Below are 25,342 nucleotides of genomic sequence, written 5' to 3'. Positions count from 1 at the left end.
ATAAATTTGTGTGCGACTTTATCATAGGCCTTCTCGAAATCCACTGACTCGACAAAAAGAGGCACCTTATTAAAATTACAATAATAAATAATATCCCTTAAAATCAATAAATTATCAGTAATTCTTCTCCCGGGTACAGCACATACTTGGTAATTATCTACCATATGGCCAATAATATTCCTAAGCCTGTTTGCAACAATTTTAGCAATAATTTTATAGTCACTGTTTAACAATGAAATTGGTCTCCAATTTTTTATATCACGTTCGTCACCTTTCTTATGTATTAGTGTGATAATTCCCTTCTTCATTGAATCAGCTAAAATCCCAAACTTAAAAACATATTGCACAACCCGAGTAAAAACATCTTTTAAAAGAGGCCAAAATACAACATAAAACTCAGCTGGAAGGCCGTCACTACCAGGGGTTTTACCTTTTGCCATTCCATTCAGCGCCATTCTAATTTCATTTTCACTAACATCTTCCACCAAAAAAACTTTCTCCTCATCTGGAATTTGATCCTCTAAAATGTTACAGTAGTCTTCCATTTCATTAATAGCAGCTTTACTTTCATTACTAAAAAGTGTTTCATAAAATTTACAAACCTCCTCCTCCATCTCCCTACCAACCACCTCACCACTTGAGGTTAAAACTGACTTAAAGACCCCCTTTGGCTTAAAACACTTTTTAAAAAAATATCGACTACATTGTTCATTCTCCTCCAAATGTTGCACCTTAGCCCTGTAAACAATATTCCTTCCTCTTTCCTTCAACCTTGTCTTCATCTCTTCCTTAATTTCACAAATTTCTGCATCCACCTCTAGACCAGCGTTCTTAAACTTAAAGAGAGTCTCCAACTGTGAAACTAAAGTCTCATCTCTCCGCCTCTTCTCCTGTGCTCTCTTAATGCAAACAGACTTAAAATAACCAGCAAAGTTCACTTTAGCCCAATCCCACCAGTCTAAAATATTTTTAAAACAGTCTTGTTTAGCAGCACAGGATAAAAATATATTTTTAAAACCTGCCATTACCTCCTCTTCTTCAAGTAAACTCACATTCAACTTCCAGAGTCCCCTACCAAAGGCAATGGACTCTGAGATGCTTATTTCAGCAGATAAAATTTTATGATCTGAGAAAATCGACATCATCTGATTACACCGGGCCACCTTCATCCCTTCAGACACAAAAATATAATCTATTCGGGATTTACAGTGACCACTATCCGATACATATGTATATCTATCATCAGTGTCAATCATCAGTCCAGCATCTATATAGTGTAAGTCTTGTACTAATTGATTTAAAGCATTAGAGGTAATGTCAGTTCGGACTTCAGCAGCACTCTCACGGTCATTAACAGTACGGATACAGTTAAAATCACCAGCCACTATAGTACTTTCCCGACCAGGGATAAAAAACTTCAAGGACTCTAAAAAAACCAACCGCTCTTTCTTCTCTGCTGGGGCATATACGTTAAAAACTCTAATCCTCTGGTCTAAAAACTCAAAGTTTAAAACCATGCAACGGCCTGGTATTAAAATCTGGCAATTTAAAACTTTGATATTGTTATTTTTGATTAAAAAACCAACTCCTTCATTTTTGTTATCCGTACTAGTTGACCAAAAAGATTGTCCCATCCTCCACTCATCAGCATAAGGTGCAGATTTAATTGCACACTCCTGTAAACATATTATATCAGCTCTCACATTCTCCAACACCTCAAAAATAGCAGCTCTTCTTACTTCTGATCCAATACTCCTGACATTAAGGGTTGTTAAGATAAGAGTCATAATAACTAAAATGAATAAAATCAAAACTTTAATATCCATCATAGTTAAAAATTACTGCTCTGACTCTCAACTTTCCTTAAAACATTTTCATAACAATCAGGCGACCCTGGATCAGAGTCCCTGTCCATTTCAACTCCTCTTCCAACCACTGGGTCCTCTTGATCCCCAGTCCAACTTCCTTTTTTACTTCTTTTACTTTCCACCCCCACCTCATCCTCCTCATCACTGCTGACAAATCTCTGAGCAGGTGTAAGGGACTTCTCAGATGACTGCACATTTTCTTGGAATTCCATTCCCTCCTCCTCCCCCACAACAGGGTCTGGACATTCCACATCACCACTCATGCTTCCACAAGGAAACACATCTCCATACACAGTTTCAATCTTCTTGACCTCCACCCCCTTTGCACATGTTACTTCACTTGTGGAGACCACTTTCTTATACTCCTGTTCAACCACCACACTTGTCTCCACAAAAGCCTCTTTAATCACATCCACCTGAGCAACAACATTTTTAACAATCGTACCACCTGCGCTCCTCCCGACTTCACATTCCCCCTCCACATTAGATTTTTCACCTCCATCCACACCTCCATCCACACCTGTGGCTTCTGAAAAAGACCTCCTTCCCATTCCCTGTTCATTGCTCTGTCCACCTTTACTTCCAGCCGCATCAGCATAACTCCTTCTCTTGTACCATAAGTGACATCCTCTTGCCAAATGGGAATTACTCCCACAAATATCACAAGTCTTTTCCTCAACGCAAAAACTTGTTTCATGCCCAGTCTTGCCACAGTTCCTACAAACAACACCCTTCACAGGACATGCGTCCTGCACGTGGCCATATGCTTGACATTTGCGGCAAAACTGAAGCTGCCCCTCATAAAAACAAAAACCACGCTCTCCTCCAATGGAAAAAACTTGAGGAATACTCTTAATTCCCTCCTCCATAGACTCATCCTTCTTGAACTTCACAACATATTTCCTTTTACAGTTAAAAAAACCATGTCTGTTCTTTAGTTTTCCAAAAAACTTCACTTCTTCACAATAACGATAAAGAAAATTTGTTACCATTGAGTCTGTAACTTTGGGATTGTACATATGTACGATGACCACTTTCTCTGTACTCAGAAACAAAGGCTCTACTTTAACTTTCCTCATAATATCCGGCTCATTCTTTCTCTTCATTCCTTCCAGGTCCTTGTAGACCCTCTGACAAATCTCGGAATTAACAAATGTAACATCATAAATACCCTGTCTAGGGAAATCTTGCATTGCAAATACATCTGTTACCTTTAGGTACTGGAGCCTGCGTAGAATCTCCAGCACAATCTGGTCCAGGCCAACCGTTCCCCGATGTTCCGTTGGGACGAAAATCCTGACCGTGTCTTCCATTCCGCGAATCCTCTCTCCTCCACTCATTTTTGCAGGCGATGAAACCCACTATCGCAACTCCGAAATAACCCAGGGCCCCCCGCAAAGAGGGCCCCGATCACCACCCCCTTCAACTCCTAACCCGCCCGGTAAACCGCACGGGATCGAAGCCAAAAGGCCGAGAAGCGATAACCGTGAAAGGGGCGGGCCCAACAAGGTCCCCTTCATGGGCACTATCACTGCTTGCTGTCAGGGAGGCTGCCAGACAATTTTCCATGCACACTCTGGGCTGGGGGGCAGTCAACCACCAGTACACACAGCAGAACCTAAACCCATACCATTATTGCTAAGCAGCAAGACAGGGGCCCATTGCACTCCCACGGGGCCTTTTTAAATGCAATCCATAACCCGGATTTGCCAGGAACCCTTCTTACTCCTCCTACTTGCATGTGACACTGGGCTTAGGATCTGCATAGGAAACACACACACAAGCACACACCTACCTTTGTTGCCTGCAGATGCCTCCTTGGCTGTCCCCAAACGGTATCAAACCAACACCCACGGGAAGCTGTAAGCATAGAGGACATGCCTGCACCCCATTGGACTTACCTGTGTGGGTTAAATCCGGGTTATTTGACAACCTATGGCGGTGATGGTTCTGCTCAGGCAGAGCAGTGCTGATGCTCCTCATAAAGCTGTCGCTGCTGTGAAGGTTCTAGGTGACATCACAAATCCCTATGGTTACATACACAACAAAGCTGGGTTGTTGTTGTTTACACTCTGCAAGGCCTGTGGAAGTGAGTGACATCATAGCACTGTAGTTCTGAGGGTTCTAGATGGATGCAACAATCTCCTGTTGCTTCTATGAAGGCCATAATAGACGACATCACCAAACAGCTCCATAGTCACATACACAGCAAAGGAGAGATGTTGTTTACACCTAGTGATGTCAGTGGTATTGAGTGACATCACAGCACAGTGCTAAGGCTCCTGGGCCTGGACACAGCAGCGGCTGCAATATCTCAACGGAGAATACGTTTATATATATGTGTGTGTGTGCGCGTATATATATATATATATATATATATATATATATATATATATATATATATTTCTCCGCCGAAATCACTTTTAAACCCATTTCCACCTTTTTTTCCCTTCTCTTCCTCTTACTTTTTTTTCACGTTTTTTTACGTTTTTCTCCTTTTCGCCTCTTTTCTGGGCGTATTATTCTTCTTTTTCTTCTTTTTTTTCGTCTAATGCATACCCCATCAGTGCAGCAATGCTTATTCAATACCGCCAGCAGATGGAGACACTGGGGGATAATTTTCTAAGGATTTATACTGATTTTTCCTGTCTGAATTTGTCGCACAGAAAGTTGCAGGCCAAATATGTGTGACATTTCTGCGACTTTAGCTTCTAGAGCATTTTTACAACATTATACATAGGTGCTGAAGTACATAAAAAGCGACTGTTCAGCGACAGACAAGTCGCATCGGCTGAAAGTAGGCCAGAATGTCAGTCCATGTTGGAGCAGGTTTAGATACAGTCTAAAGTATAGATCTCAAAGTCTGTGCACAGAATTTAGCAAGGGCCTCGCACCTTCTGATGCATCAGGTAGGTGCACAATAGCATAGCCTAACCCTCTGTACTTTGGTCTATATTGATGCGGGACATAGACAGCCAGCTGATGACCAATCCATTAGTGCAATGGATGGCTGGAAGCATTTGTCTTTGCCTTTGCAATACCACAGAAGCAATGCATGGTCAATGTACAGCAATGACACACCTGTGTGAACAGCCAGGAGACCCCCCCCCCCCCCCCCATGTTATGTTACATAGTTACATAGTTAGTACGGTCGAAAAAAGACATATGTCCATCAAGTTCAACCAGGGAATTAAGGGGTAGGGGTGTGGCGCGATATTGGGGAAGGGATGAGATTTTATATTTCTTCATAAGCATTAATCTTATTTTGTCAATTAGGAACATTCAGCACCCACCCGCTATCAAGGCAGCTGCCTATCATGTCATGCCCTACCTGCACAGGTGTGCTGGCTACTCAAATGATCCAATTAAGGAGGCCATTTAGTCAGCAGCAGCAGAAGTCCTGTGCCTGGACGCTCCAACAGGGGCCAGACACAAGCAGAAGCAGAAGCAGCAGAAGCAGCAGCAGCAGCACCACCTTTTGTTTTTTGGCTGCAGCAGCAAGGCCCACAGGGCTGGCTAGCTGGCTAGCCAGCAAGCAGGTAGCAATGAAAGTAGGAATCTTTCTTTTTAACCCTGTAAGGGGGTGGTGCACTGTACCCGAAGATACTGCCATATCGGGTCAATGCATAGGGCGACGGAAGCAAGCTTCGAAATCGGCCCCCGTTCTCAAAAATCCATTTAATATATGGTCCCCAGATAGGGGACGTATCAGATATTAAACTGATAAGAACAGATACTACACTTGATCTTAGCCAAAAGGCCGAGAAGCGATAACCGTGAAAGGGGCGGGCCCAACAAGGTCCCCTTCATGGGCACTATCACTGCTTGCTGTCAGGGAGGCTGCCAGACAATTTTCCATGCACACTCTGGGCTGGGGGGCAGTCAACCACCAGTACACACAGCAGAACCTAAACCCATACCATTATTGCTAAGCAGCAAGACAGGGGCCCATTGCACTCCCACGGGGCCTTTTTAAATGCAATCCATAACCCGGATTTGCCAGGAACCCTTCTTACTCCTCCTACTTGCATGTGACACTGGGCTTAGGATCTGCATAGGAAACACACACACAAGCACACACCTACCTTTGTTGCCTGCAGATGCCTCCTTGGCTGTCCCCAAACGGTATCAAACCAACACCCACGGGAAGCTGTAAGCATAGAGGACATGCCTGCACCCCATTGGACTTACCTGTGTGGGTTAAATCCGGGTTATTTGACAACCTATGGCGGTGATGGTTCTGCTCAGGCAGAGCAGTGCTGATGCTCCTCATAAAGCTGTCGCTGCTGTGAAGGTTCTAGGTGACATCACAAATCCCTATGGTTACATACACAACAAAGCTGGGTTGTTGTTGTTTACACTCTGCAAGGCCTGTGGAAGTGAGTGACATCATAGCACTGTAGTTCTGAGGGTTCTAGATGGATGCAACAATCTCCTGTTGCTTCTATGAAGGCCATAATAGACGACATCACCAAACAGCTCCATAGTCACATACACAGCAAAGGAGAGATGTTGTTTACACCTAGTGATGTCAGTGGTATTGAGTGACATCACAGCACAGTGCTAAGGCTCCTGGGCCTGGACACAGCAGCGGCTGCAATATCTCAACGGAGAATACGTTTATATATATGTGTGTGTGTGCGCGTATATATATATATATATATATATATATATATATATATATATATATATATTTCTCCGCCGAAATCACTTTTAAACCCATTTCCACCTTTTTTTCCCTTCTCTTCCTCTTACTTTTTTTTCACGTTTTTTTACGTTTTTCTCCTTTTCGCCTCTTTTCTGGGCGTATTATTCTTCTTTTTCTTCTTTTTTTTCGTCTAATGCATACCCCATCAGTGCAGCAATGCTTATTCAATACCGCCAGCAGATGGAGACACTGGGGGATAATTTTCTAAGGATTTATACTGATTTTTCCTGTCTGAATTTGTCGCACAGAAAGTTGCAGGCCAAATATGTGTGACATTTCTGCGACTTTAGCTTCTAGAGCATTTTTACAACATTATACATAGGTGCTGAATACATAAAAAGCGACTGTTCAGCGACAGACAAGTCGCATCGGCTGAAAGTAGGCCAGAATGTCAGTCCATGTTGGAGCAGGTTTAGATACAGTCTAAAGTATAGATCTCAAAGTCTGTGCACAGAATTTAGCAAGGGCCTCGCACCTTCTGATGCATCAGGTAGGTGCACAATAGCATAGCCTAACCCTCTGTACTTTGGTCTATATTGATGCGGGACATAGACAGCCAGCTGATGACCAATCCATTAGTGCAATGGATGGCTGGAAGCATTTGTCTTTGCCTTTGCAATACCACAGAAGCAATGCATGGTCAATGTACAGCAATGACACACCTGTGTGAACAGCCAGGAGACCCCCCCCCCCCCCCCATGTTATGTTACATAGTTACATAGTTAGTACGGTCGAAAAAAGACATATGTCCATCAAGTTCAACCAGGGAATTAAGGGGTAGGGGTGTGGCGCGATATTGGGGAAGGGATGAGATTTTATATTTCTTCATAAGCATTAATCTTATTTTGTCAATTAGGAACATTCAGCACCCACCCGCTATCAAGGCAGCTGCCTATCATGTCATGCCCTACCTGCACAGGTGTGCTGGCTACTCAAATGATCCAATTAAGGAGGCCATTTAGTCAGCAGCAGCAGAAGTCCTGTGCCTGGACGCTCCAACAGGGGCCAGACACAAGCAGAAGCAGAAGCAGCAGAAGCAGCAGCAGCAGCACCACCTTTTGTTTTTTGGCTGCAGCAGCAAGGCCCACAGGGCTGGCTAGCTGGCTAGCCAGCAAGCAGGTAGCAATGAAAGTAGGAATCTTTCTTTTTAACCCTGTAAGGGGGTGGTGCACTGTACCCGAAGATACTGCCATATCGGGTCAATGCATAGGGCGACGGAAGCAAGCTTCGAAATCGGCCCCCGTTCTCAAAAATCCATTTAATATATGGTCCCCAGATAGGGGACGTATCAGATATTAAACTGATAAGAACAGATACTACACTTGATCTTAGCCAAAAGGCCGAGAAGCGATAACCGTGAAAGGGGCGGGCCCAACAAGGTCCCCTTCATGGGCACTATCACTGCTTGCTGTCAGGGAGGCTGCCAGACAATTTTCCATGCACACTCTGGGCTGGGGGGCAGTCAACCACCAGTACACACAGCAGAACCTAAACCCATACCATTATTGCTAAGCAGCAAGACAGGGGCCCATTGCACTCCCACGGGGCCTTTTTAAATGCAATCCATAACCCGGATTTGCCAGGAACCCTTCTTACTCCTCCTACTTGCATGTGACACTGGGCTTAGGATCTGCATAGGAAACACACACACAAGCACACACCTACCTTTGTTGCCTGCAGATGCCTCCTTGGCTGTCCCCAAACGGTATCAAACCAACACCCACGGGAAGCTGTAAGCATAGAGGACATGCCTGCACCCCATTGGACTTACCTGTGTGGGTTAAATCCGGGTTATTTGACAACCTATGGCGGTGATGGTTCTGCTCAGGCAGAGCAGTGCTGATGCTCCTCATAAAGCTGTCGCTGCTGTGAAGGTTCTAGGTGACATCACAAATCCCTATGGTTACATACACAACAAAGCTGGGTTGTTGTTGTTTACACTCTGCAAGGCCTGTGGAAGTGAGTGACATCATAGCACTGTAGTTCTGAGGGTTCTAGATGGATGCAACAATCTCCTGTTGCTTCTATGAAGGCCATAATAGACGACATCACCAAACAGCTCCATAGTCACATACACAGCAAAGGAGAGATGTTGTTTACACCTAGTGATGTCAGTGGTATTGAGTGACATCACAGCACAGTGCTAAGGCTCCTGGGCCTGGACACAGCAGCGGCTGCAATATCTCAACGGAGAATACGTTTATATATATGTGTGTGTGTGCGCGTATATATATATATATATATATATATATATATATATATATATTTCTCCGCCGAAATCACTTTTAAACCCATTTCCACCTTTTTTTCCCTTCTCTTCCTCTTACTTTTTTTTCACGTTTTTTTACGTTTTTCTCCTTTTCGCCTCTTTTCTGGGCGTATTATTCTTCTTTTTCTTCTTTTTTTTCGTCTAATGCATACCCCATCAGTGCAGCAATGCTTATTCAATACCGCCAGCAGATGGAGACACTGGGGGATAATTTTCTAAGGATTTATACTGATTTTTCCTGTCTGAATTTGTCGCACAGAAAGTTGCAGGCCAAATATGTGTGACATTTCTGCGACTTTAGCTTCTAGAGCATTTTTACAACATTATACATAGGTGCTGAATACATAAAAAGCGACTGTTCAGCGACAGACAAGTCGCATCGGCTGAAAGTAGGCCAGAATGTCAGTCCATGTTGGAGCAGGTTTAGATACAGTCTAAAGTATAGATCTCAAAGTCTGTGCACAGAATTTAGCAAGGGCCTCGCACCTTCTGATGCATCAGGTAGGTGCACAATAGCATAGCCTAACCCTCTGTACTTTGGTCTATATTGATGCGGGACATAGACAGCCAGCTGATGACCAATCCATTAGTGCAATGGATGGCTGGAAGCATTTGTCTTTGCCTTTGCAATACCACAGAAGCAATGCATGGTCAATGTACAGCAATGACACACCTGTGTGAACAGCCAGGAGACCCCCCCCCCCCCCCCCATGTTATGTTACATAGTTACATAGTTAGTACGGTCGAAAAAAGACATATGTCCATCAAGTTCAACCAGGGAATTAAGGGGTAGGGGTGTGGCGCGATATTGGGGAAGGGATGAGATTTTATATTTCTTCATAAGCATTAATCTTATTTTGTCAATTAGGAACATTCAGCACCCACCCGCTATCAAGGCAGCTGCCTATCATGTCATGCCCTACCTGCACAGGTGTGCTGGCTACTCAAATGATCCAATTAAGGAGGCCATTTAGTCAGCAGCAGCAGAAGTCCTGTGCCTGGACGCTCCAACAGGGGCCAGACACAAGCAGAAGCAGAAGCAGCAGAAGCAGCAGCAGCAGCACCACCTTTTGTTTTTTGGCTGCAGCAGCAAGGCCCACAGGGCTGGCTAGCTGGCTAGCCAGCAAGCAGGTAGCAATGAAAGTAGGAATCTTTCTTTTTAACCCTGTAAGGGGGTGGTGCACTGTACCCGAAGATACTGCCATATCGGGTCAATGCATAGGGCGACGGAAGCAAGCTTCGAAATCGGCCCCCGTTCTCAAAAATCCATTTAATATATGGTCCCCAGATAGGGGACGTATCAGATATTAAACTGATAAGAACAGATACTACACTTGATCTTAGCCAAAAGGCCGAGAAGCGATAACCGTGAAAGGGGCGGGCCCAACAAGGTCCCCTTCATGGGCACTATCACTGCTTGCTGTCAGGGAGGCTGCCAGACAATTTTCCATGCACACTCTGGGCTGGGGGGCAGTCAACCACCAGTACACACAGCAGAACCTAAACCCATACCATTATTGCTAAGCAGCAAGACAGGGGCCCATTGCACTCCCACGGGGCCTTTTTAAATGCAATCCATAACCCGGATTTGCCAGGAACCCTTCTTACTCCTCCTACTTGCATGTGACACTGGGCTTAGGATCTGCATAGGAAACACACACACAAGCACACACCTACCTTTGTTGCCTGCAGATGCCTCCTTGGCTGTCCCCAAACGGTATCAAACCAACACCCACGGGAAGCTGTAAGCATAGAGGACATGCCTGCACCCCATTGGACTTACCTGTGTGGGTTAAATCCGGGTTATTTGACAACCTATGGCGGTGATGGTTCTGCTCAGGCAGAGCAGTGCTGATGCTCCTCATAAAGCTGTCGCTGCTGTGAAGGTTCTAGGTGACATCACAAATCCCTATGGTTACATACACAACAAAGCTGGGTTGTTGTTGTTTACACTCTGCAAGGCCTGTGGAAGTGAGTGACATCATAGCACTGTAGTTCTGAGGGTTCTAGATGGATGCAACAATCTCCTGTTGCTTCTATGAAGGCCATAATAGACGACATCACCAAACAGCTCCATAGTCACATACACAGCAAAGGAGAGATGTTGTTTACACCTAGTGATGTCAGTGGTATTGAGTGACATCACAGCACAGTGCTAAGGCTCCTGGGCCTGGACACAGCAGCGGCTGCAATATCTCAACGGAGAATACGTTTATATATATGTGTGTGTGTGCGCGTATATATATATATATATATATATATATATATATATATATATATATATATTTCTCCGCCGAAATCACTTTTAAACCCATTTCCACCTTTTTTTCCCTTCTCTTCCTCTTACTTTTTTTTCACGTTTTTTTACGTTTTTCTCCTTTTCGCCTCTTTTCTGGGCGTATTATTCTTCTTTTTCTTCTTTTTTTTCGTCTAATGCATACCCCATCAGTGCAGCAATGCTTATTCAATACCGCCAGCAGATGGAGACACTGGGGGATAATTTTCTAAGGATTTATACTGATTTTTCCTGTCTGAATTTGTCGCACAGAAAGTTGCAGGCCAAATATGTGTGACATTTCTGCGACTTTAGCTTCTAGAGCATTTTTACAACATTATACATAGGTGCTGAATACATAAAAAGCGACTGTTCAGCGACAGACAAGTCGCATCGGCTGAAAGTAGGCCAGAATGTCAGTCCATGTTGGAGCAGGTTTAGATACAGTCTAAAGTATAGATCTCAAAGTCTGTGCACAGAATTTAGCAAGGGCCTCGCACCTTCTGATGCATCAGGTAGGTGCACAATAGCATAGCCTAACCCTCTGTACTTTGGTCTATATTGATGCGGGACATAGACAGCCAGCTGATGACCAATCCATTAGTGCAATGGATGGCTGGAAGCATTTGTCTTTGCCTTTGCAATACCACAGAAGCAATGCATGGTCAATGTACAGCAATGACACACCTGTGTGAACAGCCAGGAGACCCCCCCCCCCCCCCCCATGTTATGTTACATAGTTACATAGTTAGTACGGTCGAAAAAAGACATATGTCCATCAAGTTCAACCAGGGAATTAAGGGGTAGGGGTGTGGCGCGATATTGGGGAAGGGATGAGATTTTATATTTCTTCATAAGCATTAATCTTATTTTGTCAATTAGGAACATTCAGCACCCACCCGCTATCAAGGCAGCTGCCTATCATGTCATGCCCTACCTGCACAGGTGTGCTGGCTACTCAAATGATCCAATTAAGGAGGCCATTTAGTCAGCAGCAGCAGAAGTCCTGTGCCTGGACGCTCCAACAGGGGCCAGACACAAGCAGAAGCAGAAGCAGCAGAAGCAGCAGCAGCAGCACCACCTTTTGTTTTTTGGCTGCAGCAGCAAGGCCCACAGGGCTGGCTAGCTGGCTAGCCAGCAAGCAGGTAGCAATGAAAGTAGGAATCTTTCTTTTTAACCCTGTAAGGGGGTGGTGCACTGTACCCGAAGATACTGCCATATCGGGTCAATGCATAGGGCGACGGAAGCAAGCTTCGAAATCGGCCCCCGTTCTCAAAAATCCATTTAATATATGGTCCCCAGATAGGGGACGTATCAGATATTAAACTGATAAGAACAGATACTACACTTGATCTTAGCCAAAAGGCCGAGAAGCGATAACCGTGAAAGGGGCGGGCCCAACAAGGTCCCCTTCATGGGCACTATCACTGCTTGCTGTCAGGGAGGCTGCCAGACAATTTTCCATGCACACTCTGGGCTGGGGGGCAGTCAACCACCAGTACACACAGCAGAACCTAAACCCATACCATTATTGCTAAGCAGCAAGACAGGGGCCCATTGCACTCCCACGGGGCCTTTTTAAATGCAATCCATAACCCGGATTTGCCAGGAACCCTTCTTACTCCTCCTACTTGCATGTGACACTGGGCTTAGGATCTGCATAGGAAACACACACACAAGCACACACCTACCTTTGTTGCCTGCAGATGCCTCCTTGGCTGTCCCCAAACGGTATCAAACCAACACCCACGGGAAGCTGTAAGCATAGAGGACATGCCTGCACCCCATTGGACTTACCTGTGTGGGTTAAATCCGGGTTATTTGACAACCTATGGCGGTGATGGTTCTGCTCAGGCAGAGCAGTGCTGATGCTCCTCATAAAGCTGTCGCTGCTGTGAAGGTTCTAGGTGACATCACAAATCCCTATGGTTACATACACAACAAAGCTGGGTTGTTGTTGTTTACACTCTGCAAGGCCTGTGGAAGTGAGTGACATCATAGCACTGTAGTTCTGAGGGTTCTAGATGGATGCAACAATCTCCTGTTGCTTCTATGAAGGCCATAATAGACGACATCACCAAACAGCTCCATAGTCACATACACAGCAAAGGAGAGATGTTGTTTACACCTAGTGATGTCAGTGGTATTGAGTGACATCACAGCACAGTGCTAAGGCTCCTGGGCCTGGACACAGCAGCGGCTGCAATATCTCAACGGAGAATACGTTTATATATATGTGTGTGTGTGCGCGTATATATATATATATATATATATATATATATATATATATATATATATATATATATATTTCTCCGCCGAAATCACTTTTAAACCCATTTCCACCTTTTTTTCCCTTCTCTTCCTCTTACTTTTTTTTCACGTTTTTTTACGTTTTTCTCCTTTTCGCCTCTTTTCTGGGCGTATTATTCTTCTTTTTCTTCTTTTTTTTCGTCTAATGCATACCCCATCAGTGCAGCAATGCTTATTCAATACCGCCAGCAGATGGAGACACTGGGGGATAATTTTCTAAGGATTTATACTGATTTTTCCTGTCTGAATTTGTCGCACAGAAAGTTGCAGGCCAAATATGTGTGACATTTCTGCGACTTTAGCTTCTAGAGCATTTTTACAACATTATACATAGGTGCTGAATACATAAAAAGCGACTGTTCAGCGACAGACAAGTCGCATCGGCTGAAAGTAGGCCAGAATGTCAGTCCATGTTGGAGCAGGTTTAGATACAGTCTAAAGTATAGATCTCAAAGTCTGTGCACAGAATTTAGCAAGGGCCTCGCACCTTCTGATGCATCAGGTAGGTGCACAATAGCATAGCCTAACCCTCTGTACTTTGGTCTATATTGATGCGGGACATAGACAGCCAGCTGATGACCAATCCATTAGTGCAATGGATGGCTGGAAGCATTTGTCTTTGCCTTTGCAATACCACAGAAGCAATGCATGGTCAATGTACAGCAATGACACACCTGTGTGAACAGCCAGGAGACCCCCCCCCCCCCCATGTTATGTTACATAGTTACATAGTTAGTATGGTCGAAAAAAGACATATGTCCATCAAGTTCAACCAGGGAATTAAGGGGTAGGGGTGTGGCGCGATATTGGGGAAGGGATGAGATTTTATATTTCTTCATAAGCATTAATCTTATTTTGTCAATTAGGAACATTCAGCACCCACCCGCTATCAAGGCAGCTGCCTATCATGTCATGCCCTACCTGCACAGGTGTGCTGGCTACTCAAATGATCCAATTAAGGAGGCCATTTAGTCAGCAGCAGCAGAAGTCCTGTGCCTGGACGCTCCAACAGGGGCCAGACACAAGCAGAAGCAGAAGCAGCAGAAGCAGCAGCAGCAGCACCACCTTTTGTTTTTTGGCTGCAGCAGCAAGGCCCACAGGGCTGGCTAGCTGGCTAGCCAGCAAGCAGGTAGCAATGAAAGTAGGAATCTTTCTTTTTAACCCTGTAAGGGGGTGGTGCACTGTACCCGAAGATACTGCCATATCGGGTCAATGCATAGGGCGACGGAAGCAAGCTTCGAAATCGGCCCCCGTTCTCAAAAATCCATTTAATATATGGTCCCCAGATAGGGGACGTATCAGATATTAAACTGATAAGAACAGATACTACACTTGATCTTAGCCAAAAGGCCGAGAAGCGATAACCGTGAAAGGGGCGGGCCCAACAAGGTCCCCTTCATGGGCACTATCACTGCTTGCTGTCAGGGAGGCTGCCAGACAATTTTCCATGCACACTCTGGGCTGGGGGGCAGTCAACCACCAGTACACACAGCAGAACCTAAACCCATACCATTATTGCTAAGCAGCAAGACAGGGGCCCATTGCACTCCCACGGGGCCTTTTTAAATGCAATCCATAACCCGGATTTGCCAGGAACCCTTCTTACTCCTCCTACTTGCATGTGACACTGGGCTTAGGATCTGCATAGGAAACACACACACAAGCACACACCTACCTTTGTTGCCTGCAGATGCCTCCTTGGCTGTCCCCAAACGGTATCAAACCAACACCCACGGGAAGCTGTAAGCATAGAGGACATGCCTGCACCCCATTGGACTTACCTGTGTGGGTTAAATCCGGGTTATTTGACAACCTATGGCGGTGATGGTTCTGCTCAGGCAGAGCAGTGCTGATGCTCCTCATAAAGCTGTCGCTGCTGTGAAGGTTCTAGGTGACATCACAAATCCCTATGGTTACATACACAACAAAGCTGGGTTGTTGTTGTTTACACTCTGCAAGGCCTGTGGAAGTGAGTGACATCATAGCACTGTAGTTCTGAGGGTTCTAGATGGATGCAACAATCTCCTGTTGCTTCTATGAAGGCCATAATAGACGACATCACCAAACAGCTCCATAGTCACATACACAGCAAAGGAGAGATGTTGTTTACACCTAGTGATGTCAGTGGTATTGAGTGACATCACAGCACAGTGCTAAGGCTCCTGGGCCTGGACACAGCAGCGGCTGCAATATCTCAACGGAGAATACGTTTATATATATGTGTGTGTGTGCGCGTATATATATATATATATATATATATATATATATATTTCTCCGCCGAAATCACTTTTAAACCCATTTCCACCTTTTTTTCCCTTCTCTTCCTCTTACTTTTTTTTCACGTTTTTTTACGTTTTTCTCCTTTTCGCCTCTTTTCTGGGCGTATTATTCTTCTTTTTCTTCTTTTTTTTCGTCTAATGCATACCCCATCAGTGCAGCAATGCTTATTCAATACCGCCAGCAGATGGAGACACTGGGGGATAATTTTCTAAGGATTTATACTGATTTTTCCTGTCTGAATTTGTCGCACAGAAAGTTGCAGGCCAAATATGTGTGACATTTCTGCGACTTTAGCTTCTAGAGCATTTTTACAACATTATACATAGGTGCTGAATACATAAAAAGCGACTGTTCAGCGACAGACAAGTCGCATCGGCTGAAAGTAGGCCAGAATGTCAGTCCATGTTGGAGCAGGTTTAGATACAGTCTAAAGTATAGATCTCAAAGTCTGTGCACAGAATTTAGCAAGGGCCTCGCACCTTCTGATGCATCAGGTAGGTGCACAATAGCATAGCCTAACCCTCTGTACTTTGGTCTATATTGATGCGGGACATAGACAGCCAGCTGATGACCAATCCATTAGTGCAATGGATGGCTGGAAGCATTTGTCTTTGCCTTTGCAATACCACAGAAGCAATGCATGGTCAATGTACAGCAATGACACACCTGTGTGAACAGCCAGGAGACCCCCCCCCCCCCCCCATGTTATGTTACATAGTTACATAGTTAGTACGGTCGAAAAAAGACATATGTCCATCAAGTTCAACCAGGGAATTAAGGGGTAGGGGTGTGGCGCGATATTGGGGAAGGGATGAGATTTTATATTTCTTCATAAGCATTAATCTTATTTTGTCAATTAGGAACATTCAGCACCCACCCGCTATCAAGGCAGCTGCCTATCATGTCATGCCCTACCTGCACAGGTGTGCTGGCTACTCAAATGATCCAATTAAGGAGGCCATTTAGTCAGCAGCAGCAGAAGTCCTGTGCCTGGACGCTCCAACAGGGGCCAGACACAAGCAGAAGCAGAAGCAGCAGAAGCAGCAGCAGCAGCACCACCTTTTGTTTTTTGGCTGCAGCAGCAAGGCCCACAGGGCTGGCTAGCTGGCTAGCCAGCAAGCAGGTAGCAATGAAAGTAGGAATCTTTCTTTTTAACCCTGTAAGGGGGTGGTGCACTGTACCCGAAGATACTGCCATATCGGGTCAATGCATAGGGCGACGGAAGCAAGCTTCGAAATCGGCCCCCGTTCTCAAAAATCCATTTAATATATGGTCCCCAGATAGGGGACGTATCAGATATTAAACTGATAAGAACAGATTTTTGATTGAAAGAGCTTTATTTTCCGTTCAGTCATTACAAGTCGTACAATAAATTACAGTCACACAAAGCATGACAGTACAATACACAGCAAAGGTTCCCTAAGCTATACATCGCACACCATGCTACTCTAACATTCAGCTCAATCCTGCAATAGAAAGGCACAAGAGATCAAACAAAAACCAAATAATACAATCTGTGATCGGGGTAGGGGTGTGGGCGACTATGTGGGGGTAGGGAGGGGGCGGATCACAGGGCCAAACTGTTGGGCTGTATCTTCAGGGAGACATGGGAGAAGGAGAGGGGTCTTCACTCCTCTTCTTCCTCATCAACGGCCGAGCTGTCCAAGATGGAATAGTCTCTAAGCAGGTTCTTGATGAACCTGCGGCAGTCCCGGACGGACATGTTTTCCCTGTTGATCACGAGGCGGTTCCTGGCAAGCCACACTGCGTCCTTAAAACAGTTCATAAGGCGCCAGGCCTCCTGGATGGCCTCCACGTCGTGGGTCCCAGGGAACAGGCCGTAAAGCACCGAATGGTACGATAGGCAGCTCCTGGGCACTGAGTCTCTGAGTTCCTGTTCTAGGGCGTCCAACAGACCCTGTGCAAAGGGGCACTGCCAAAACACGTGGAAAGATGTTTCCTCCACGTAGGGGCAACGGGGGCAGTACCGGGTCTTGCACAGGTTGCGGGCATGCATGAATGACCTGAGAGAGAGACCTCCCATGACGGCCATCCACGACAAGTCCTTGTGTCCATTGGTAAGCCGCTTTGAGGCCACATTGTTCCAAACTGTCTCTGCAGTGGCTGCGGGGAGTCCCGGAACCAGCTCGGTCGAGTCCTTAGCTCGGATGAGCTTGTGGATTGTCTTTGGCTTCCATAGGTCTGGTTTCAGTCCTTCCAGCTGGTGCTCCCTCACAAACCGGACAACATCCCCATAGAACCAGGGAGTGTTCCAGTTGTAAGGGATGGAGCTGTCCCACTTGTCCCAGCCCAGCTGTCTCCAGAGGGGCATGAGAAGCAAGCGAGACATGGACCTGCCCGCTGAGCCAGTCTTTTCTACAAGAGTCCGCTGCACCGTGACACATGCAAAGGAGGCCCTCAGCAGAGCGGGGATGTCGGGTATTCCCTTCCCACCCTTGCGGGGTTCCTTGTACATCACGGTCCTCTTGACTCTGTCCATTTTGCCCCAGACGAAGCCAAACACTGTCCGGGTGATGGCCTTGCAAACGGTGGTATGGGGAGGCCAGGCCTGTGCGGTATATTGGAGCACAGGCAAAACTTCACTCCGCAGGACAAGTGCCTTGCCTTCCATCGTGAGCTTTCTGGAGCTCCACAGTCCGATCTTCGAGTTTATCCTTCCTAGTCGGTCAACTGATAAGAACAGATACTACACTTGATCTTAGCCAAAAGGCCGAGAAGCGATAACCGTGAAAGGGGCGGGCCCAACAAGGTCCCCTTCATGGGCACTATCACTGCTTGCTGTCAGGGAGGCTGCCAGACAATTTTCCATGCACACTCTGGGCTGGGGGGCAGTCAACCACCAGTACACACAGCAGAACCTAAACCCATACCATTATTGCTAAGCAGCAAGACAGGGGCCCATTGCACTCCCACGGGGCCTTTTTAAATGCAATCCATAACCCGGATTTGCCAGGAACCCTTCTTACTCCTCCTACTTGCATGTGACACTGGGCTTAGGATCTGCATAGGAAACACACACACAAGCACACACCTACCTTTGTTGCCTGCAGATGCCTCCTTGGCTGTCCCCAAACGGTATCAAACCAACACCCACGGGAAGCTGTAAGCATAGAGGACATGCCTGCACCCCATTGGACTTACCTGTGTGGGTTAAATCCGGGTTATTTGACAACCTATGGCGGTGATGGTTCTGCTCAGGCAGAGCAGTGCTGATGCTCCTCATAAAGCTGTCGCTGCTGTGAAGGTTCTAGGTGACATCACAAATCCCTATGGTTACATACACAACAAAGCTGGGTTGTTGTTGTTTACACTCTGCAAGGCCTGTGGAAGTGAGTGACATCATAGCACTGTAGTTCTGAGGGTTCTAGATGGATGCAACAATCTCCTGTTGCTTCTATGAAGGCCATAATAGACGACATCACCAAACAGCTCCATAGTCACATACACAGCAAAGGAGAGATGTTGTTTACACCTAGTGATGTCAGTGGTATTGAGTGACATCACAGCACAGTGCTAAGGCTCCTGGGCCTGGACACAGCAGCGGCTGCAATATCTCAACGGAGAATACGTTTATATATATGTGTGTGTGTGCGCGTATATATATATATATATATATATATATATATATATATATATATTTCTCCGCCGAAATCACTTTTAAACCCATTTCCACCTTTTTTTCCCTTCTCTTCCTCTTACTTTTTTTTCACGTTTTTTTACGTTTTTCTCCTTTTCGCCTCTTTTCTGGGCGTATTATTCTTCTTTTTCTTCTTTTTTTTCGTCTAATGCATACCCCATCAGTGCAGCAATGCTTATTCAATACCGCCAGCAGATGGAGACACTGGGGGATAATTTTCTAAGGATTTATACTGATTTTTCCTGTCTGAATTTGTCGCACAGAAAGTTGCAGGCCAAATATGTGTGACATTTCTGCGACTTTAGCTTCTAGAGCATTTTTACAACATTATACATAGGTGCTGAATACATAAAAAGCGACTGTTCAGCGACAGACAAGTCGCATCGGCTGAAAGTAGGCCAGAATGTCAGTCCATGTTGGAGCAGGTTTAGATACAGTCTAAAGTATAGATCTCAAAGTCTGTGCACAGAATTTAGCAAGGGCCTCGCACCTTCTGATGCATCAGGTAGGTGCACAATAGCATAGCCTAACCCTCTGTACTTTGGTCTATATTGATGCGGGACATAGACAGCCAGCTGATGACCAATCCATTAGTGCAATGGATGGCTGGAAGCATTTGTCTTTGCCTTTGCAATACCACAGAAGCAATGCATGGTCAATGTACAGCAATGACACACCTGTGTGAACAGCCAGGAGACCCCCCCCCCCCCCCCCCCATGTTATGTTACATAGTTACATAGTTAGTACGGTCGAAAAAAGACATATGTCCATCAAGTTCAACCAGGGAATTAAGGGGTAGGGGTGTGGCGCGATATTGGGGAAGGGATGAGATTTTATATTTCTTCATAAGCATTAATCTTATTTTGTCAATTAGGAACATTCAGCACCCACCCGCTATCAAGGCAGCTGCCTATCATGTCATGCCCTACCTGCACAGGTGTGCTGGCTACTCAAATGATCCAATTAAGGAGGCCATTTAGTCAGCAGCAGCAGAAGTCCTGTGCCTGGACGCTCCAACAGGGGCCAGACACAAGCAGAAGCAGAAGCAGCAGAAGCAGCAGCAGCAGCACCACCTTTTGTTTTTTGGCTGCAGCAGCAAGGCCCACAGGGCTGGCTAGCTGGCTAGCCAGCAAGCAGGTAGCAATGAAAGTAGGAATCTTTCTTTTTAACCCTGTAAGGGGGTGGTGCACTGTACCCGAAGATACTGCCATATCGGGTCAATGCATAGGGCGACGGAAGCAAGCTTCGAAATCGGCCCCCGTTCTCAAAAATCCATTTAATATATGGTCCCCAGATAGGGGACGTATCAGATATTAAACTGATAAGAACAGATACTACACTTGATCTTAGCCAAAAGGCCGAGAAGCGATAACCGTGAAAGGGGCGGGCCCAACAAGGTCCCCTTCATGGGCACTATCACTGCTTGCTGTCAGGGAGGCTGCCAGACAATTTTCCATGCACACTCTGGGCTGGGGGGCAGTCAACCACCAGTACACACAGCAGAACCTAAACCCATACCATTATTGCTAAGCAGCAAGACAGGGGCCCATTGCACTCCCACGGGGCCTTTTTAAATGCAATCCATAACCCGGATTTGCCAGGAACCCTTCTTACTCCTCCTACTTGCATGTGACACTGGGCTTAGGATCTGCATAGGAAACACACACACAAGCACACACCTACCTTTGTTGCCTGCAGATGCCTCCTTGGCTGTCCCCAAACGGTATCAAACCAACACCCACGGGAAGCTGTAAGCATAGAGGACATGCCTGCACCCCATTGGACTTACCTGTGTGGGTTAAATCCGGGTTATTTGACAACCTATGGCGGTGATGGTTCTGCTCAGGCAGAGCAGTGCTGATGCTCCTCATAAAGCTGTCGCTGCTGTGAAGGTTCTAGGTGACATCACAAATCCCTATGGTTACATACACAACAAAGCTGGGTTGTTGTTGTTTACACTCTGCAAGGCCTGTGGAAGTGAGTGACATCATAGCACTGTAGTTCTGAGGGTTCTAGATGGATGCAACAATCTCCTGTTGCTTCTATGAAGGCCATAATAGACGACATCACCAAACAGCTCCATAGTCACATACACAGCAAATGAGAGATGTTGTTTACACCTAGTGATGTCAGTGGTATTGAGTGACATCACAGCACAGTGCTAAGGCTCCTGGGCCTGGACACAGCAGCGGCTGCAATATCTCAACGGAGAATACGTTTATATATATGTGTGTGTGTGCGCGTATATATATATATATATATATATATATATATATATATATATATATTTCTCCGCCGAAATCACTTTTAAACCCATTTCCACCTTTTTTTCCCTTCTCTTCCTCTTACTTTTTTTTCACGTTTTTTTACGTTTTTCTCCTTTTCGCCTCTTTTCTGGGCGTATTATTCTTCTTTTTCTTCTTTTTTTTCGTCTAATGCATACCCCATCAGTGCAGCAATGCTTATTCAATACCGCCAGCAGATGGAGACACTGGGGGATAATTTTCTAAGGATTTATACTGATTTTTCCTGTCTGAATTTGTCGCACAGAAAGTTGCAGGCCAAATATGTGTGACATTTCTGCGACTTTAGCTTCTAGAGCATTTTTACAACATTATACATAGGTGCTGAATACATAAAAAGCGACTGTTCAGCGACAGACAAGTCGCATCGGCTGAAAGTAGGCCAGAATGTCAGTCCATGTTGGAGCAGGTTTAGATACAGTCTAAAGTATAGATCTCAAAGTCTGTGCACAGAATTTAGCAAGGGCCTCGCACCTTCTGATGCATCAGGTAGGTGCACAATAGCATAGCCTAACCCTCTGTACTTTGGTCTATATTGATGCGGGACATAGACAGCCAGCTGATGACCAATCCATTAGTGCAATGGATGGCTGGAAGCATTTGTCTTTGCCTTTGCAATACCACAGAAGCAATGCATGGTCAATGTACAGCAATGACACACCTGTGTGAACAGCCAGGAGACCCCCCCCCCCCCCCCCCATGTTATGTTACATAGTTACATAGTTAGTACGGTCGAAAAAAGACATATGTCCATCAAGTTCAACCAGGGAATTAAGGGGTAGGGGTGTGGCGCGATATTGGGGAAGGGATGAGATTTTATATTTCTTCATAAGCATTAATCTTATTTTGTCAATTAGGAACATTCAGCACCCACCCGCTATCAAGGCAGCTGCCTATCATGTCATGCCCTACCTGCACAGGTGTGCTGGCTACTCAAATGATCCAATTAAGGAGGCCATTTAGTCAGCAGCAGCAGAAGTCCTGTGCCTGGACGCTCCAACAGGGGCCAGACACAAGCAGAAGCAGAAGCAGCAGAAGCAGCAGCAGCAGCACCACCTTTTGTTTTTTGGCTGCAGCAGCAAGGCCCACAGGGCTGGCTAGCTGGCTAGCCAGCAAGCAGGTAGCAATGAAAGTAGGAATCTTTCTTTTTAACCCTGTAAGGGGGTGGTGCACTGTACCCGAAGATACTGCCATATCGGGTCAATGCATAGGGCGACGGAAGCAAGCTTCGAAATCGGCCCCCGTTCTCAAAAATCCATTTAATATATGGTCCCCAGATAGGGGACGTATCAGATATTAAACTGATAAGAACAGATACTACACTTGATCTTAGCCAAAAGGCCGAGAAGCGATAACCGTGAAAGGGGCGGGCCCAACAAGGTCCCCTTCATGGGCACTATCACTGCTTGCTGTCAGGGAGGCTGCCAGACAATTTTCCATGCACACTCTGGGCTGGGGGGCAGTCAACCACCAGTACACACAGCAGAACCTAAACCCATACCATTATTGCTAAGCAGCAAGACAGGGGCCCATTGCACTCCCACGGGGCCTTTTTAAATGCAATCCATAACCCGGATTTGCCAGGAACCCTTCTTACTCCTCCTACTTGCATGTGACACTGGGCTTAGGATCTGCATAGGAAACACACACACAAGCACACACCTACCTTTGTTGCCTGCAGATGCCTCCTTGGCTGTCCCCAAACGGTATCAAACCAACACCCACGGGAAGCTGTAAGCATAGAGGACATGCCTGCACCCCATTGGACTTACCTGTGTGGGTTAAATCCGGGTTATTTGACAACCTATGGCGGTGATGGTTCTGCTCAGGCAGAGCAGTGCTGATGCTCCTCATAAAGCTGTCGCTGCTGTGAAGGTTCTAGGTGACATCACAAATCCCTATGGTTACATACACAACAAAGCTGGGTTGTTGTTGTTTACACTCTGCAAGGCCTGTGGAAGTGAGTGACATCATAGCACTGTAGTTCTGAGGGTTCTAGATGGATGCAACAATCTCCTGTTGCTTCTATGAAGGCCATAATAGACGACATCACCAAACAGCTCCATAGTCACATACACAGCAAAGGAGAGATGTTGTTTACACCTAGTGATGTCAGTGGTATTGAGTGACATCACAGCACAGTGCTAAGGCTCCTGGGCCTGGACACAGCAGCGGCTGCAATATCTCAACGGAGAATACGTTTATATATATGTGTGTGTGTGCGCGTATATATATATATATATATATATATATATATATATATATATATATATTTCTCCGCCGAAATCACTTTTAAACCCATTTCCACCTTTTTTTCCCTTCTCTTCCTCTTACTTTTTTTTCACGTTTTTTTATGTTTTTCTCCTTTTCGCCTCTTTTCTGGGCGTATTATTCTTCTTTTTCTTCTTTTTTTTCGTCTAATGCATACCCCATCAGTGCAGCAATGCTTATTCAATACCGCCAGCAGATGGAGACACTGGGGGATAATTTTCTAAGGATTTATACTGATTTTTCCTGTCTGAATTTGTCGCACAGAAAGTTGCAGGCCAAATATGTGTGACATTTCTGCGACTTTAGCTTCTAGAGCATTTTTACAACATTATACATAGGTGCTGAATACATAAAAAGCGACTGTTCAGCGACAGACAAGTCGCATCGGCTGAAAGTAGGCCAGAATGTCAGTCCATGTTGGAGCAGGTTTAGATACAGTCTAAAGTATAGATCTCAAAGTCTGTGCACAGAATTTAGCAAGGGCCTCGCACCTTCTGATGCATCAGGTAGGTGCACAATAGCATAGCCTAACCCTCTGTACTTTGGTCTATATTGATGCGGGACATAGACAGCCAGCTGATGACCAATCCATTAGTGCAATGGATGGCTGGAAGCATTTGTCTTTGCCTTTGCAATACCACAGAAGCAATGCATGGTCAATGTACAGCAATGACACACCTGTGTGAACAGCCAGGAGACCCCCCCCCCCCCCCCCCCTGTTATGTTCCATAGTTACATAGTTAGTACGGTCGAAAAAAGACATATGTCCATCAAGTTCAACCAGGGAATTAAGGGGTAGGGGTGTGGCGCGATATTGGGGAAGGGATGAGATTTTATATTTCTTCATAAGCATTAATCTTATTTTGTCAATTAGGAACATTCAGCACCCACCCGCTATCAAGGCAGCTGCCTATCATGTCATGCCCTACCTGCACAGGTGTGCTGGCTACTCAAATGATCCAATTAAGGAGGCCATTTAGTCAGCAGCAGCAGAAGTCCTGTGCCTGGACGCTCCAACAGGGGCCAGACACAAGCAGAAGCAGAAGCAGCAGAAGCAGCAGCAGCAGCACCACCTTTTGTTTTTTGGCTGCAGCAGCAAGGCCCACAGGGCTGGCTAGCTGGCTAGCCAGCAAGCAGGTAGCAATGAAAGTAGGAATCTTTCTTTTTAACCCTGTAAGGGGGTGGTGCACTGTACCCGAAGATACTGCCATATCGGGTCAATGCATAGGGCGACGGAAGCAAGCTTCGAAATCGGCCCCCGTTCTCAAAAATCCATTTAATATATGGTCCCCAGATAGGGGACGTATCAGATATTAAACTGATAAGAACAGATACTACACTTGATCTTAGCCAAAAGGCCGAGAAGCGATAACCGTGAAAGGGGCGGGCCCAACAAGGTC

General features: G+C 45.7%; 9 non-coding genes and 1 pseudogene across 9 annotated transcripts; all 10 read right to left on the bottom strand.

The window, feature by feature from the left end:
- Positions 1 to 5,449: 5,449 nt before the first annotated feature.
- LOC130320398 (U2 spliceosomal RNA) lies at positions 5,450 to 5,640 on the bottom strand. The gene has a single exon (XR_008866296.1). It is a non-coding gene; the product is annotated as a U2 spliceosomal RNA (small nuclear RNA).
- Positions 5,641 to 7,737: 2,097 nt separating this feature from the next.
- On the bottom strand, positions 7,738 to 7,928 carry LOC130320397 (U2 spliceosomal RNA). The gene has a single exon (XR_008866295.1). It is a non-coding gene; the product is annotated as a U2 spliceosomal RNA (small nuclear RNA).
- Positions 7,929 to 10,018: 2,090 nt separating this feature from the next.
- On the bottom strand, positions 10,019 to 10,209 carry LOC130320396 (U2 spliceosomal RNA). The gene has a single exon (XR_008866294.1). It is a non-coding gene; the product is annotated as a U2 spliceosomal RNA (small nuclear RNA).
- A 2,098-nt stretch (positions 10,210 to 12,307) lies between these two features.
- LOC130320395 (U2 spliceosomal RNA) lies at positions 12,308 to 12,498 on the bottom strand. The gene has a single exon (XR_008866293.1). It is a non-coding gene; the product is annotated as a U2 spliceosomal RNA (small nuclear RNA).
- A 2,103-nt stretch (positions 12,499 to 14,601) lies between these two features.
- LOC130320393 (U2 spliceosomal RNA) lies at positions 14,602 to 14,792 on the bottom strand. Its single transcript, XR_008866292.1, has one exon. It is a non-coding gene; the product is annotated as a U2 spliceosomal RNA (small nuclear RNA).
- A 2,083-nt stretch (positions 14,793 to 16,875) lies between these two features.
- On the bottom strand, positions 16,876 to 17,048 carry LOC130320489 (U2 spliceosomal RNA; annotated as a pseudogene).
- A 1,216-nt stretch (positions 17,049 to 18,264) lies between these two features.
- On the bottom strand, positions 18,265 to 18,453 carry LOC130320507 (U2 spliceosomal RNA). The gene has a single exon (XR_008866386.1). It is a non-coding gene; the product is annotated as a U2 spliceosomal RNA (small nuclear RNA).
- Positions 18,454 to 20,547: 2,094 nt separating this feature from the next.
- On the bottom strand, positions 20,548 to 20,738 carry LOC130320391 (U2 spliceosomal RNA). The gene has a single exon (XR_008866290.1). It is a non-coding gene; the product is annotated as a U2 spliceosomal RNA (small nuclear RNA).
- A 2,095-nt stretch (positions 20,739 to 22,833) lies between these two features.
- On the bottom strand, positions 22,834 to 23,024 carry LOC130320390 (U2 spliceosomal RNA). The gene has a single exon (XR_008866289.1). It is a non-coding gene; the product is annotated as a U2 spliceosomal RNA (small nuclear RNA).
- A 2,097-nt stretch (positions 23,025 to 25,121) lies between these two features.
- On the bottom strand, positions 25,122 to 25,312 carry LOC130320389 (U2 spliceosomal RNA). The gene has a single exon (XR_008866288.1). It is a non-coding gene; the product is annotated as a U2 spliceosomal RNA (small nuclear RNA).
- Positions 25,313 to 25,342: the final 30 nt, after the last annotated feature.

Source organism: Hyla sarda, unplaced genomic scaffold (genome assembly GCF_029499605.1).
Source record: "Hyla sarda isolate aHylSar1 unplaced genomic scaffold, aHylSar1.hap1 scaffold_220, whole genome shotgun sequence".
Classification (NCBI taxonomy): Eukaryota; Metazoa; Chordata; class Amphibia; order Anura; family Hylidae; genus Hyla; species Hyla sarda.
This window is presented reverse-complemented; position numbering and strand designations above follow the sequence as displayed.